This window comes from Papio anubis, chromosome 13 (assembly GCF_008728515.1).
Source record: "Papio anubis isolate 15944 chromosome 13, Panubis1.0, whole genome shotgun sequence".
In the NCBI taxonomy this organism is placed as follows: Eukaryota; Metazoa; Chordata; class Mammalia; order Primates; family Cercopithecidae; genus Papio; species Papio anubis.
Genome location: NC_044988.1, coordinates 33,274,913 through 33,290,097, shown reverse-complemented (window position 1 = coordinate 33,290,097; position 15,185 = coordinate 33,274,913).

Sequence of the window (15,185 nt, the reverse complement as noted above, 5' to 3'; positions counted from 1 at the left end):
AATGTAAAAGAACAGGAATCATAACAAACTGTCCCTCAGACCACAGTGCAATCAAATTAGAACTCAGGATTAAGAAACGCACTCAAAACTGCATAACTATATGGAAACTGAACAACCTGCTCCTGGATGATTACTGGGTAAATAACCAAATAAAGGCAGAAAAAAAGGTGTTCTTTGAAACCAATGAGAACAAAGACACAACGTATCAGAATCTCTGGGACACATTTAAAGCAGTGTGTAGAGGGAAATGTGTAGCACTAAATGCCCTCAAGAGAAAGCAGGAATGATCTAAAATCAACACCCTAACATCACAGTTAAAAGAACTAGAGAAGCAAGAGCAAACACATTCAAAAACTAGCAGAAGTCAAGAAATAACTAAGATCAGAGCAGAACTGAAGGAGATAGAGACACATAAAACCCTTCAAAAAATCAGTGAATCCAGGAGCTGTTTTTTTGAAAAGATCAACAAAATTATTGACTGCTAGCAAGACTAATAAAGAATAAAAGAGAGAAGAATCAAATGGACGCAATAAAAAATGATAAAGGGAATATCACCACTGACCCCACAGAAATACAAACTACCATCAGATAATGCTATAAACACCTCTATGCAAATAAACTAGAAAATCTAGAAGAGATGGATAAATTCCTGGACACATACACCCTTTCAAGACTAAACCAGGAAGAAGTTGAATCTCTAAATAGACCAATAACAGGCTCTGAAATTGAGGCAATAATTAATAGCCTACCAGCCAAAACAAGTTCAGGACCAGATGGATTCACAGCTGAATTATCCCAGAGGTACAAAGAGGAGCTGCTACCATTCCTTCTGAAACTATTCCAATCAATAGAAAAAGAGGGAATCCTCCTTAACTCATTTTATGAGGCCAGCATCATCCTGATACCAAAGTCTGGCAGAGAAACAACAAAAAAAGAGAATTGTAGGCCAATATCCCTGATGAACATTGCTGCGAAAATCCTCAATAAAATACTGGCAAACCGAATCCAGCAGCACACCAAAAAGCTTATCTACCAAGATCAAATTGGCTTCATTCCTGGGATGCAAGGCTTGTTCAACATTCACAAATCAATAAACGTAATCCATCACATAAACAGAACTGAAGACAAAAACCACATGATTATCTCAATAGATGCAGCAAGGGCCTTCAACAAAATTCAACAGCGCTTCATGCTAAAAACTCTCAATAAAGTAGGTATTGATGGAATGTATCTCAAAATAATAAGAGCTATTTATGACAAACCCACAGCCAATATCATACTGAATGGGCAAAAACTGGAAGCATTCCCTTTGAAAACTGGCACAAGACAGGGATGCCCTCTCTCACCACTCCTATTCCACATAGTGTTGGAACTTCTGGCCAGGGAAATCAGGCAAGAGAAATAAATAAAGAGTATTCAATTAGGAAAAGAAGTCAAATTGTCCCTGTTTGCAGATGACATGATTGTATATTTAGAAAACCCCATCGTCTCAGCCCAAAATCTCCTTAAGCTGATAAGCAACTTCAGCAAAGTCTCAATATACAAAATCAATGTGCAAAAATCACAAGCATTCTTATACACCAATGACAGACAAACAGAGAGCCAAATCATGAGTGAGATCCCATTCACAATTGCTACAAAGAGAATAAAATACCTAGGAATAAAACTTATAAGGGATGTGAAGGACCTCTTCAAGGAGAACTACAAACCACTGCTCCACGAAATAAAAGAGGACACAAACAAATGGAAGAGCATTCCATGCTCATGGATAGGAAGAATCAATATTGTGAAAATGGCCATACAGCCCAAGGTAATTTATAGATTCAATGCCATTCCCATCAGGCTACCAATGACTTTCTTCACATAATTGGAAAAACTACTTTAAAGTTCATATGGAACCAAAAAAGAGCCTGCATTGCCAAGACAATCCTAAGCCAAAAGAACAAAGCTGGAGGCATCATGCTACCTGACTTCAAACTACACTACAAGGCTACAGTAACCAAAACAGCATGGTACTGGTACCAAAACAGAGATGTAGACCACTGGAACAGACCAGAGGCCTCAGAAATAACACCTCACATCTACAACCATGTGATCTTTGACAAACCTGACAAAAACAAGCAATGGGGAAAGGATTCCCTATTTAATAAATGGTGCTGGGAAAACTGGCTAGCCATATGTAGAAAGCTGAAACTGGATCCCTTCCTTACACCTTATACAAAAATTAATTCAAGATGGATTAAAGACTTAAATGTTAGACCTAAAACCATAAAAACTCTAGAAGAAAACCTAGGCAATACTATTCAGGACATAGGCATGGGCAATGCCTTCATGACTAAAACATCAAAAGCAATGGCAACAAAAGCCAAAGTAGACAAATGGGATCTAATTAAACTAAAGAGCTTCTGCAGAGCAAAAAAACTACCATCAGAGTGAACAGGCAATCTACAGAATGGGAGAAAATTTTTGCAATCTACCCATCAGACAGAGGGCTAATATCCAGAATCTACAAAGAACTTAAACAAATTTACAAGAAAAAATCAAACAACCCCATCAAAAAGTAGGCAAAGGATATGAACAGACACTTTCAAAAGAAGATATATATGCAGCCAACGGACACATGAAAAAATGTTCATCATCACTGGTCATCAGAGAAATGCAAATCAAAACCACAATGAGATACCATCTCATACCAGTTAGAATGGCGATCATTAAAAAGTCAGGAAACATCCTGGAGAGGATGTGGAGAAATAGGAATGCTTTTACTCTGTTGGTGGGAGTGTAAACTAGTTCAACCATTGTGGAAGACAGTGTCGCAATTCCTGAGGGATCTAGAACTAGAAATACCATTTGACCCAGCCATCCCATTACTGGGTATATACCGAAAGGATTATAAATCATGCTACTATAAATACACATGCACACATATGTTTATTGTGGCACTATTTGCAACATCACAGACTTGGAACCAACCCAAATGTCCATCGATGATAGACTGGATTAAGAAAATATGGCACATATATACAATGGAATACTATGCAGTTATAAAAAAGGATGAGTTCATGTCCTTTGTAGCAACATGGATGAAACTGAAAATCATCATTCTGAGCAAACTATTGCAAGGACAGAAAACTAAACACCACATGTTCTCACTCATAGGTGGGCATTGAAGAATGAGAACTCTTGGACACAGGGCGGGGAACATCATACATGGAGGCCTGTCATGGGGTGGGGGGATGGCAGAGGGATAGCATTAGGAGAAATACCTCATGTAAATGATGAGTTAATGGGTGCAGCACACCAACACGGCACATGTATGCATATGTAACCAACCTGCACATTGTACACATGTACCCTAGAACTTAAAGCATAATAAAAAAAATGTGAAAAAAAAATATACTGGATGTGGTGGTCCACACCTATAATCCCAGCTACTCGGGAGGGTGAGGCATGAGAATCACTTGAATTCGGGAGGTGGAGGCTGCAGTGAGATGATATCATGCCACTGCACTCCAGCCTGGACAGTGAGACTTTGTCTAAAACAAAACAAAACAAAACTGCCAATAAAACTAAACACAAAATGCAGGGATGGTAGTTACCTTTGGAGGAGGGATAGCAGAGAAGAAATGGGAGGTTCACAAAGTGACATGTAAATTATTGGTAATGCTCTAGATACTGGGGTGGGTGGGTGGGGAGTTCTGAAATATTCATTGTCTTATGTTAATTACATAAATAGAGAAGACCATGCATTGGGTAATTTAATAGCATTTCATAAACCAAGGATTATGATTAATCCAATTCTAGGCACCTGAGATTTTTAAAAAAGGAGAGACCATGCTGAGTACTGGGGACTTAAAGACTAGCAGGATGGCTGGAATAGAAGAGCAGAGTAGGGAAAGGTGGGAAATAAGGCTGCGGAGATGGCTGGGGTACAGACCAAGCAGAGACTTGCAGCCTTTTCAAGCAATGTTCCTTTTATCTTGAGAGCTGTGGGAGCCTTTGAAAAATGCTCAAGCAAGAGGCAGACTTTCAAAACTTGCATTTTGAAAAAACTTATCTGCCTTCAATGTAATGATCAGATTGAAGAGAGACCAGAATGAATATGGATGGACCACTTAGGAAGCCTTCTTAGACATAATATAATACTGGGTGCTTGGAATAGTGTGGTGATGGTGCTGAAACTAATAGTAGTGATAATGATGGTGATGGTTCCTGTGGTGCTGGTAGTGATAGTAGAGATAGTAGTAGTGGTGGTGATGGTGGTGATGATGATGGAGGTAGTGATGGTGGCAATAGTAATGATGGGTGATGATGGGTTTTGTGTTGGAAATAGAGATAAATAGACAGATTTGAGAATATTTAAGAAGTAAAATATACAGAATTTAGAAATAGATTTGATAGATGTATTGACAGAGAGAAAGATGTCAAGGATAAATTCCTAGGTTTCTCGCTTGGCAATAAAGTGGGGATGGGTCAGGAAGGGGAAACTAAGTGTTCAGTCTGAGGCCTAGTGAACTGAAGATGCCTTTTCAGTCCCACCTCCTTCTCAACTCCCTTCCAGAGGTGATGGTCTTACTTTCCTCTTTATTCTTTATTATCTAAAAGTCAGCTCACAAACTCAAACTCTTTTAGGGGCTAGGCAGGTAACTGGAGTGAATGAAGCATGCAGGGTCAGGGGGACATTCAGAGACATTCAGAATGGAAAGGAATTTGGTGACCTATAAAAAACATGACATGTCAAAAGCAGGGTGGCTGTGACTCAGATAAGCCCATTGGGAAGCCAAAGGTTGGCAGCTTTTGATTTTTCAAAAGAAGCTGAAAATCATGATTTTTATGTTTCTTACTTAACAACTAATTTGACTCTTATGCACACACACACACACACGCACACACACACACACCCTACCCCTACTAACCTACTATAAGGACCATTCTATAGGCCAAAAAAAAAAAAAACCAAATCTGTGAGCCATGCATAGCCAGATTAGAATTCTGGTTCTAAATCATTCATTAATATTTAGTTTACTCATATGACTGATCAAGCATATTTCAATAATGTTATTGGGGTAGAAATTTTCTGATAACATTTTAAGAGGTACTAGTGGGAGACTGAGGCAGAGGATAGCTTGAGGGCAGAGTTCAAAACCATCCTGGGCAACATAGTGAGACCCTGTCTCTACCCCCCAAAATAAAATTAGCCAGGTGTGGTGGTGAACATCTGTAGTCCTAGCTACTTAAGAGGGTGAGGCAGGAGGATCACTTGAGCCCAGGAGTTTGAGGTGACAGTGAGCTGTGATCATGCCACTGCATTCCAGCCTTGGTGACAGAGGAAGAACCTGTTTCTAGGGGAAAAAAAAGTTTTAGTATTTGGATTTTACCAAAACATAATAAATTTTAAAACATCATTTAAAAATGTTTAAAATCATTTCTTAGAAAAACGTCAAGTTCTAAGAAAAGTTGCAAGAATAGAATAATGAGCTTCCATGTACCTTCACCCAGATTCACCAATTGTTAGCATTTTGCCACATTTGGGTTCTGTTTCTTCCTGCTCCCCCATCTGGATCATTTGAGAGGGAGAAATGGATATAATGACCATAAAACTTTAGTATTTTGCCCCTACGTACAGTGATATTTTCTAACATAACCACAATATGATCATCAAATTCAGGATCAATACAATACCATTACCTAATATACAGTTAATATTCAATTTTGTGATTTTTTTTTCTCATTCAGAATCCAGCTGAGATCACTCATTTCATTTTGTTGTCATGTATATTTTGTCTCCTTTACCCTAGAATGGTTCCTCATGTCCTTCATGACATTGACATTTTTGAAGAGTACAGGCCAGCTGTTTTACAGAATGCCCTTCCAATTGAGTTTGCTTGATCGTTTCCTTATGATTAGATTCAGGTTGTGCATTTTTGGCAGGAATACCATGTAAGTACTGTTGTGTCCTCAGCAGCTCACTCCGGGAGGCACACGATGTCACTTTGATGAACCCACTGTACAGGAACTTCCCCCCTTTGCAATCAGCAAGTAATCTGTGGGGAGATATTTTGAGGCTCCGAAAATATCCTGTTCACCAACAAACTTTCACCTAATAGTTTTAGCATCTATTGAAGACTGTCATCTTAATCTGTTATTACTGCAGAGGCTGCAAGTTTGTGATTTTTAAAACAAATATTTCTTCTATGTTTGTTAGCATTTCGCTGTAAAAAAGAGGTTTATCTTCCCCATTATTTACTTATTTATATATATTTTTTATCTCTGAACATCTGGACTCTTTTTGCTGCCAATGTTTTATAACTTATCATTGTTATTTTGATGCTAAAAATTGCCCATAATTGGCCAGAGGGAGCTCTTTCAAGCTGGCTCCTATGTTATTTTGACACTGCCCCTTATATTTTTGAGGGTTTGCTTTCTGTCACAAGATGCGTACGGCTCACTTTGTACTTTCCCTGCCCTAGCCCTGGAATAAGCCATTTATCCAAGGGGCCCTGCTTCCTTTCAGTGGGGGATGTATTCAGAAATGAAACTCTGGGCCCTAGGTATGCTCATGACTACTGAGATGTCATTGATTCTAGGTGCTTTTAGTGAATAGAACTGGGAGATATACATTTCTTTAAATTTGTGGGTTCATCCTGGCCCCTCGAATTCCAATCAAACATAAGAGAACTCTTCCTTACCTCCCCACTTTCCATCATTGTAACTGCCCTCCACCTACCACCTCTCCCGCAGAGAGTACCCCGGCTCCCAAGAATACCAGTACATTTGTTCAAAGCATGCATTTTAAAACATGCTTCCTCCTTTCCCAGCTGCTGAAATAACTTATTTTGACATTCCCCAGTTTCTATAATTTTTCTAGTTACTTTTCTCACATTATACACATGTTCTTTCTAAGTATATCTTCACAAAGATTTTACTGTGTAGATGTGCTATTTTAATATTATTTATCATCAATCACACAAGGAACAATTCCCTTGGCTTGAGTAAGGCTGAAGAAGGTTATTGATAATAACTTCCATCTGCTTGGCAGCTTAAAGTTTACAAAGTACTTTTTTACATGTGCTACTTCATTCACTCTCAATGGTTTCAATTCTTCAGGTCCTAGACAAAATGAACAATAAATAAATTCTGAGCTTCATAAATGTTTCACATAGTAGGAACTTGAATAATGCCTGCTCATTTTTTCTCTTAATTTTTTCTGTAGACCACCTCTGTGATCAACCTGCTGATTTTAAAAAAAGATCCATTTAGAATCTGTGACTAATGAAAATAGGTATCATATAAAAGGATGAATAATCTTAAGCAATAGGTAATCTAAAATGTTTTATACTCACTGTAGCATTTTTTTGCCATTGTTATTTCATAGGGATTTTGTGTCTTCTTTAGACTGATATTTTTAAAAAGACATCTGCTTCCTAAAGACATAACAATTACAAATGCCTTTAAAGCAGTGGTTCTCAAGTGTGGCTGCAAGAAGAATGTCTCGGGGAAATGTGTGTGGGGGCTGCATCCCACAGTGATTAAATCAGAATCTTTAGGATAGGCATCAGTACTGTAAAAAACTATTGGGAAGATTTCACTGAGAAGCCACTGCATGGGTAAGGAAAGGCTGTGCCAAGGACTGATGAGGGTGCTTGGGTCACACGTTAAGTACAAGAGAACTTGATCTCTACCTCATTTCTGATGTAAAGACCAGTACTTAAAGTACGCAAGAATATATTTTGAGCTTAACCTTGTCGTTGAAAGGCACAGAATACATTCTCTTTTTTCTTAGCCAATATGATATCAAAGACTATCTTTTCTTTATTCTAAGTGCCCTGCTCGAGCATCCTCATCTTTCAACTAGATTAATCTCCTTGAAGGGACAGCAAGTCTTCACTTAACATTGTCAATAGGTTCTTAGATACTGTGACTTTAAGCAAAACAACATATTAAAAAACCAATGTTACCAACGGCTAATGGATATAAACAAGAGTTAAGTTCCTACGATGGTTTTCTGGTCACAAAAACTTCTAAATAAAGACCACAAACACTTCTTATATTAAACACTGAAATAAATGTGAGCTATGCATACATTTTTAAAAGATTAATAAAAATAAATAAGATAATTATTTACCTGCTTATTCCAGTTCAGGGCTGCAGATGGTCGAAGCCTATCCCAGCAGCTCAGGGTGCAAGGCAGGAACCAACTCTGGGCAGGCTGCCGTCCCATCTCAGTGCACACTCACACACATGCCCATACTTACTCGCACTGGGACCATTTAGACATGCTGATTCACCTAGCATGCACACTTTGGGGTGTGGATGGAAACCAGAGTACCCAGAGAAAACCCATATAAACATGTGGAGAACATACACACTCCACACAGTGGATCTGGCCAGGAACTGATTTTGTTTTTCTCATCAATGTTATCACAAAATGATGTTGAATGAAATGGCGATATTTAAGGACCTACTGTACTACTCTGTCCCTAGCAAGTAGTAGGACCTGCTAAAATATCTGTTGACTTGCAATAAAGTCAGTCCAGTTAAGGACCCACAAAAAATGAAGATGTATTTTAAACAAAAAACAAGTTGTGGGACCTTATCGGAGAATCTGCGAAGGGGTTATGTGAGCAATCATCGGATTTGCAAAGGTAGCTATATGAGTTTAATGATTATTCTTTAGAATTTAGCTTGTAGGAATCCTACCCTCTCTTCCAAAACCAGAAAAAGTTGGAGAAATCTTTTTTGTTGAGGATAGACTGACAGTGGCATTAGGGGAGGTGTGATGTATGCTTCATAAAGGGGAATGGCATATACATACATACATATATATGTATGTATTTAAAATTTCCATTGTGATCATCCCAGATAAGAACGTGTTTTATTTTAAAAATACAATACGTAATATCCTGCTTCCTTTCTAAAATTTAGAGTAGCAGAGTTTTGTGAACAACTTGGTGTTTCAGGGCAACAGCATCCCAAGAGGTAACATGAGATTTCTGGTCTAAGAGGTCTGCATTCTAGAAGCCCATACCTGGAAGAACATGTCCAGGTACCTCTGAGCTAGGGTCAGGGCTAATGCTGGGGAACGCGCGCCACCTACTGACAGCCCAAGTCAACCTTTCTCCTTCCAGGAACCTCCCTCTTGGTTTGGCTAAGAGCAGGTATCTCACAGAGGTTGGCCCCAGAAGACCCAGGGAGGTTGTCTGCAGTCCCCACTGTGTTTCACGGGGAAGTTCATGAGAATGTAGCCACACAGAGAGAGGTGTTCTGAGTGTATGTCTTCCATGAAAAGTTTTCCATTGAAAACTCTTTCATTGCACAAAGTATCAACAGGCTTGTTGTGGAAAATAACAGAACCAATATTTGGTTGAATGCTGTTATGTAAAATTATGGTTCTGCAACATGAGATCTAAAGACAGTTGTATTTCTAAGGCATGTAGGCGGCAGAGGGTGAAGTTTAGGAATTAACTCTGCTTTAGAAGGGTTTGAATCAATTTAAAGGCTTTAAAAAAATAGAGGTTCATTTTATTTAAAAATAAAACTTAAACTTATTATTAAATGGAGAGCATTTAGAAAAGTGTCATCGCATATCGAGTTTTAGAACATGGACTGAGTGATCAAGCCCTGAGATACTAACAGTAAGGACCCCAGAGTCTCCTGGCAAACCATTCAGTCTCAGGCTTCTTGTGTAGGAGATAGGCATGATCGCTTGTCCTCTCAATATCATGTTGGGTCAACTTGAAAAGTGCACTAGAGACTGACAAGATGACGAGCTTTGTTTCTTTCACTAGGAAATGCATCTGGGACACATGATTTTGAGTGTGAGAAAGTCCATTTCCCAAATTAACTGAGATCCGAAATTAGACTTCTTTCTCTTCTCTTTGGTGGGAGTTGTATCTCCAAGAAAAGACACTCTGGTTGAGTCAGTACACAGAGCAGCAGGAGAGAGTGGAAGGACCACAAGGGTAGAGAGGAAATATTCCTTCAGCAGCTGGGCTAGGGAATGGCTCCACAAGCTATGGTCTTGGCAAACTGGCTTTTGAGGCTTCCCATTTTCACCCTCAGCAGCACTGAATCCCTGAGAGTTCCAGCACTACTCATCCCAAAGAAATCGAGCTAACAGCAGGGTTTGCTGGGTGCCTGGTACTGAGCTTAATGCCTTTTGAAAATTGGTTCATCCATTCTGCCCACAGCCCTATGAAGGCTCAGGGACAGAGGTTAAAGGAACTTGCCCAAACCCCCAGAGCTAATGAATGAGAAAGTTGACATCTAAACCCAGTTCTGCCTGGCTCCAGAAAAATCAGTGTTCTTTTCCATGTGAGTTCTGACCTGTCATGGTGGCTTTTCAGAAACTGCTAGTGGAAGTATCTTGGAACTAGAGAAGATATGAAAGCTTCCATAGCTGTTTCTTTTCTTGTAAGAGGCTTATCCTGCACTGTGGGTGACAGAGAATCCCCTACTTTCTTTCTTTTTTTTTTTTTTGACTGAAGACCACATAGCATCATCAAAGTTCTAGACTACCTTAAATGGAAAAAGCAGTATTTACCTATTGACTTGAATGTATATGCATATGCAAACATATATCATGTGCATGCATCTTTTTTGCATGGAGTAGGGAAGTTGAACAAAGAGTAAGGACACTGAGGAAACAGAGAGCATTGAGTGGCAGGTAGCTACACAGTGCCAAGACATGGAGCCTGGGAGAAAGAGCACTGGACTGAAAGTCAAGGGTTCTTGATTCTAATTCGGGTCTGCCATTAATGAAAAAAAAAAAAACTAGCTAACATTTGAGTGCTTACAATGTATTAAGTACCATTTTGAACATTTTATAAGTATTAATTCACTTAATCCTCATGACCATCCTATGAGATAAGTACTATTATTATTCCCACATTGCTGCTGAGAAAACTGAGGCACACAAAGGTTAAGTTACTTGCCCCAGGTAACACCAGCAATAAATGCTAGAGTTGGCTTAAACTCAGGCAATATGGCTAACTACATTTTTATGTAATGCCATCTCTCAACTACCTGATTTATTGATTTTGTCAGTGAATCTTTCTGGACTTCAGTTTTTCCCATTTACACATTTATATTTTTAATAAATATTGAGGCCCAAGCCTGTGTAAGACCTTATAAATCAGTTAGAGGTGGAAAAGACCATGCTCACTGATCCCCTACCTCCCACAACACACACCCAGTGCAAAATGCAAGGGAGAGGAAGTCCAAGTGCACTTGAGACTCCCAGGGAAGGCTGCGGGAGGAGCTGGCATTGGAACTTGATCTTAAGGTGGGAGATTGGCCTAGGAAGGGCATCTCAGCAGAGGTAAAACTCAAGGTGTGTTTGAAGACTCTAGTAACTAGTCCATTTTGACTCAAGAACAGAGTATTGGGCAGGGGACACTGCCAGAGAGAAAAATCAAGGTCCAAGATCAAAGAGTCACATCCAGGACCACTAATCTGACAACTGCATGTCAGCCAAATTTGTGTGGGGAGAGACTGGAGGCCAGCAGACCCATGAGGAGGTTAGCGAACTGGTCTGGCTGAGAGAACTGAGGACCTCAAGTTGGGTGGTGGGAGGAGATGGGTTCTGAACAATGGGAGCTGATGCCAGAAACATCCAGAAAGCAGGCAGGGTGAGATGGAGGGGGGAGGTGGCACAGTGAGAAGAATGGCTGAAAAGGGAGCAGCAATGGCTCAGAAAGAAGACAGCTGCTCAAACTAAGATTCCTGTGGGCTATGGAAGCAGACACACTTGCCAGAGTTAATGGAGTTGTGCGGAGGAAGCTTAGGGTGATGCTCATTAGAGGAGTGTGATGACAGCTAGACCTACTATGTGCCGGGCATTCTGTATGTCCAACCTCCACCTCCCATGTTATCTCTAATCAACAAAAGAGTACTGTTACACAGGTATGTGGAATTCAGTTTGAGACTTTTTTTTTTCTTCCCCAAAGAAGCAGCATAGCATAGTGCTAAAAGGACAGACTCTGAAGCCAGAAGACTAGAAAAAGTAGAGGAGCTACTATCATTGTGTATCCTGGGGAAGTGATTTAATTTTTCTGTACCTCAGTGTGTGCATGTGGGCTAATGTTACCAACCTCATAGTGTTATTGTGAGGATTAAATGAACTAATATATGTAACATGCCTGGCCTGAGTAAGCACCTGCAAAATGTTAGCTCTTCCTATGGATGAGTAAACTGAGAAGCAGAGATTAAATGATCTGGCTGGAGACACAGCCCTCAGGGCTGGCATACCCAGCTCCACCTGCCCCAAGGCCTCCTTCAGTTCCACTAAGCCACAGTGAAGTGAGCAGAGCCATAAAACAGAGAGGGAAAGAATAGAAGAGGCCTAAGGTAACAGCACGGTCAGCTGAAGAGAGGAGGACAAGGAATGCAAGCACAATCAAGAAGAAATTGGGAGGAAGAGCAGATCTGTTTTTCATATGTATAACTACACTGCAAATAATTTATTGGCAAAATTTGCATGTATGGACATGCATGCTCATATGGGTGCCTGTGTATGTGTACAACTGGAAAGTTTCTTTTTTTTTTCCTTTTTTTTTTTTTGAGACAAAGTCTCACTCAGTCACCCAGGCTGGAGTGCAGTGGTGCGATCTCAGCTCACTGCAACCTCCCACTCCCCGGTTCAAGTGGTTCTCCTGCCCCAGCCTCCCCAGTAGCTGGGATTCCAGGTGCGCACCACCACCTGGCTCTTCTTTGTATTTTTAGTAGAGATGGAGTTTTGCCGTGTTGGCCAGGATGGTCTTGAACTCCTGACCTCAAGTGATCTGCCAGCCTTGGCCTCCCAAAGTGCTGGGATTACAGGTGTGAGCCACCACGCCCAGCATGTAAAGTTTGTTTGTTTGTTTGTTTGTTTCTTTCTTTCTTTCTTTCTTTTTTTTTTTTTTTTTTTAACATTTATTTTAGGTTCAGATGTACATGTGCAGGTTTGTTATACAGGTAAACTCATGTCATGCAGGTTTGTTGTACAGATTATTTTGTGATCCAGATACTAAACCTCGTACCCAATAGTTATTTTTCTCTGCTCCTCTCCCTACTCCCACTCTCCACCCTCAAGTAGACCCCAGTGTCTGTGGTTCTTCTCTTTGTGTACGTGTGTTCTCATCATGTAGTTTCCACTTACAAGAAGAATAGATTTTTAAAAGATCTTTTCTGTTTTCTTGATCATTTAAGTAAAATGGGCTTACTCTAAAAATGAAGACATCATGGAACCAAATTCCTGTCACCTAACCACCTCCCCTGCTCCCCTGTCAGACGACCACGGCTGACAGTCTTTAAACATACAACCCAAACTCCCAGGACAAGACAGTGTTTTATAGAAGGCAGGGGAGGTGACTCTAAAAGACGGGGGCAGTGATAAGTCTGATGCAGGAGGGTCAGGGCCACCATGTTGCTGTTAGGGAATACAGACGGTGGAAGTCAGGGTAGGGGTAGGAGTTGGGGGGATGCAGATCTGGTGTCTGGGTGTGGAGTTATTCTGGCTTGGGAGGGAGGGGGAGTGGGCCCTGACAGTTTCAGGGGTCAGTAACTTACCGTGGAATGGATTCCTTTGGGAGTCTGGTGAAGCTTGTGGACTGCTTCTCATAATAAGGTCTAAAATGAAATACATGGGATTACAAAAGGTAAACACTTTATATTTATTTAGTTACTTTTTTGAGACAGAGTCTTGCTCTGCCACCCAGGCTGGAGTGTAGTGGTGCTATCTCCGCTCACTGCAACCTCCACCTCTCCAGTTCAAGTGATTCTTTTGCCTCAGCCTCCCAAGTTGCTGGGATTACAAGCACGTGCCACAACGCCTGGCTAATTTTTGTATTTTTAGTAGAGACGGGGTTTTGCCATCTTGGCCAGGCTGGTCTTGAACTCTGGGGCTCAAGTGATCCGCCTGCCTCGGCCTCCCAAAATGTTGGGATTACAGGCATCAGCCACCAGGCCTGGCCAAAAGGTATCCACTTCTATCCACAGACTCCTTAGCATTAAGAACTCCTGCAAAGACACTCTAGCTTTAGGATTAGGCACTTCTATAAAGTTTCCATCCTTAGAAGTTGCGCACTGCCCTCCAAATCCTCTACACCTTGTCTGTATTGAAATCTGAAGATGCACCCTGAATGCAGAATGGGTCCAAATCTCTAGCTTCAGACTATGATTTTAGACAAATACCTACCTTTGGGTGATTTAGATGCCCTAAATTGTAGAGAAGTGTAAAACATCAACATCACCACCCCCATTTACTTATTTCAGAAGGATGTGGGCAGAGTGGAAAGTGCTTCAGAGACTGTATGTGCTGATCAAGTCCTCATCACCTTCCTAAAAAATCCTACTGAGACCCAAAAGCGGATAATCCTGGGTGATTGGCTCATTGTAGGAGGTCCTTGGTGTGTCGCACATGCTTGCAAGATGGCTGGTGCATGTCCTCATGGGACTGGATCTGCTGCCCCTGTGTCTGCACCTTCACACACATATAGTTTAGCTTTGGAGGCAGGAAGGGGCACTGCAAATGTGATTCGGCATTGAAACTAACGGATATATTTGGGGTTTAGGTTTGCAAATGAAGTTCAAAAAATCGGCAGTGACTCTTCTTGGACCAGGTGGAGAGCAGGAAGAAGGCCGGCAGCAGGTGTGACTCGGGTAGATTGGAGAGGCACACTGGGGCACGTTCATTTGACAAGCGAGTTTATGAAATTTTCCGTATTCCCCATTCACTTGGAAACTGGCTGAGTCTGCCTAAGAAGTCTATCAATACAGTATAGAAGGGGGATTATATCAAATAATTCCATTTACTGTTTAATTATATTTTTATATATATTTCGTGGGCCACATGAGCATGTCAGTAAGAAAAAGGCCCATCTACCCCTTGCCCATAACTAGATGTGAAATTATCATACCAACTACATCCATTGTTGGAAGTACTATTTTGGGTTGGCCCTGTGTAATGTGAAATGAAGAGAAAAAGTGTGTAGCAGAATCCTGATATGGAAATCCAGACTTAAAAACATTCTCTGATGGTTTGGCATCCTCAGGATAAATTGGTCATAGTTTTCAACAACTCAGATCAAAGCCAAATGCTGTTTGCGTTCAGACAGTGATTCAGGGACCACGTCTTACTTGGTTTCTTTGAAAATAAAGCACAGACATCTTTTCATACCTTTGAGAGAAATCTTTTGGCCGCCGAA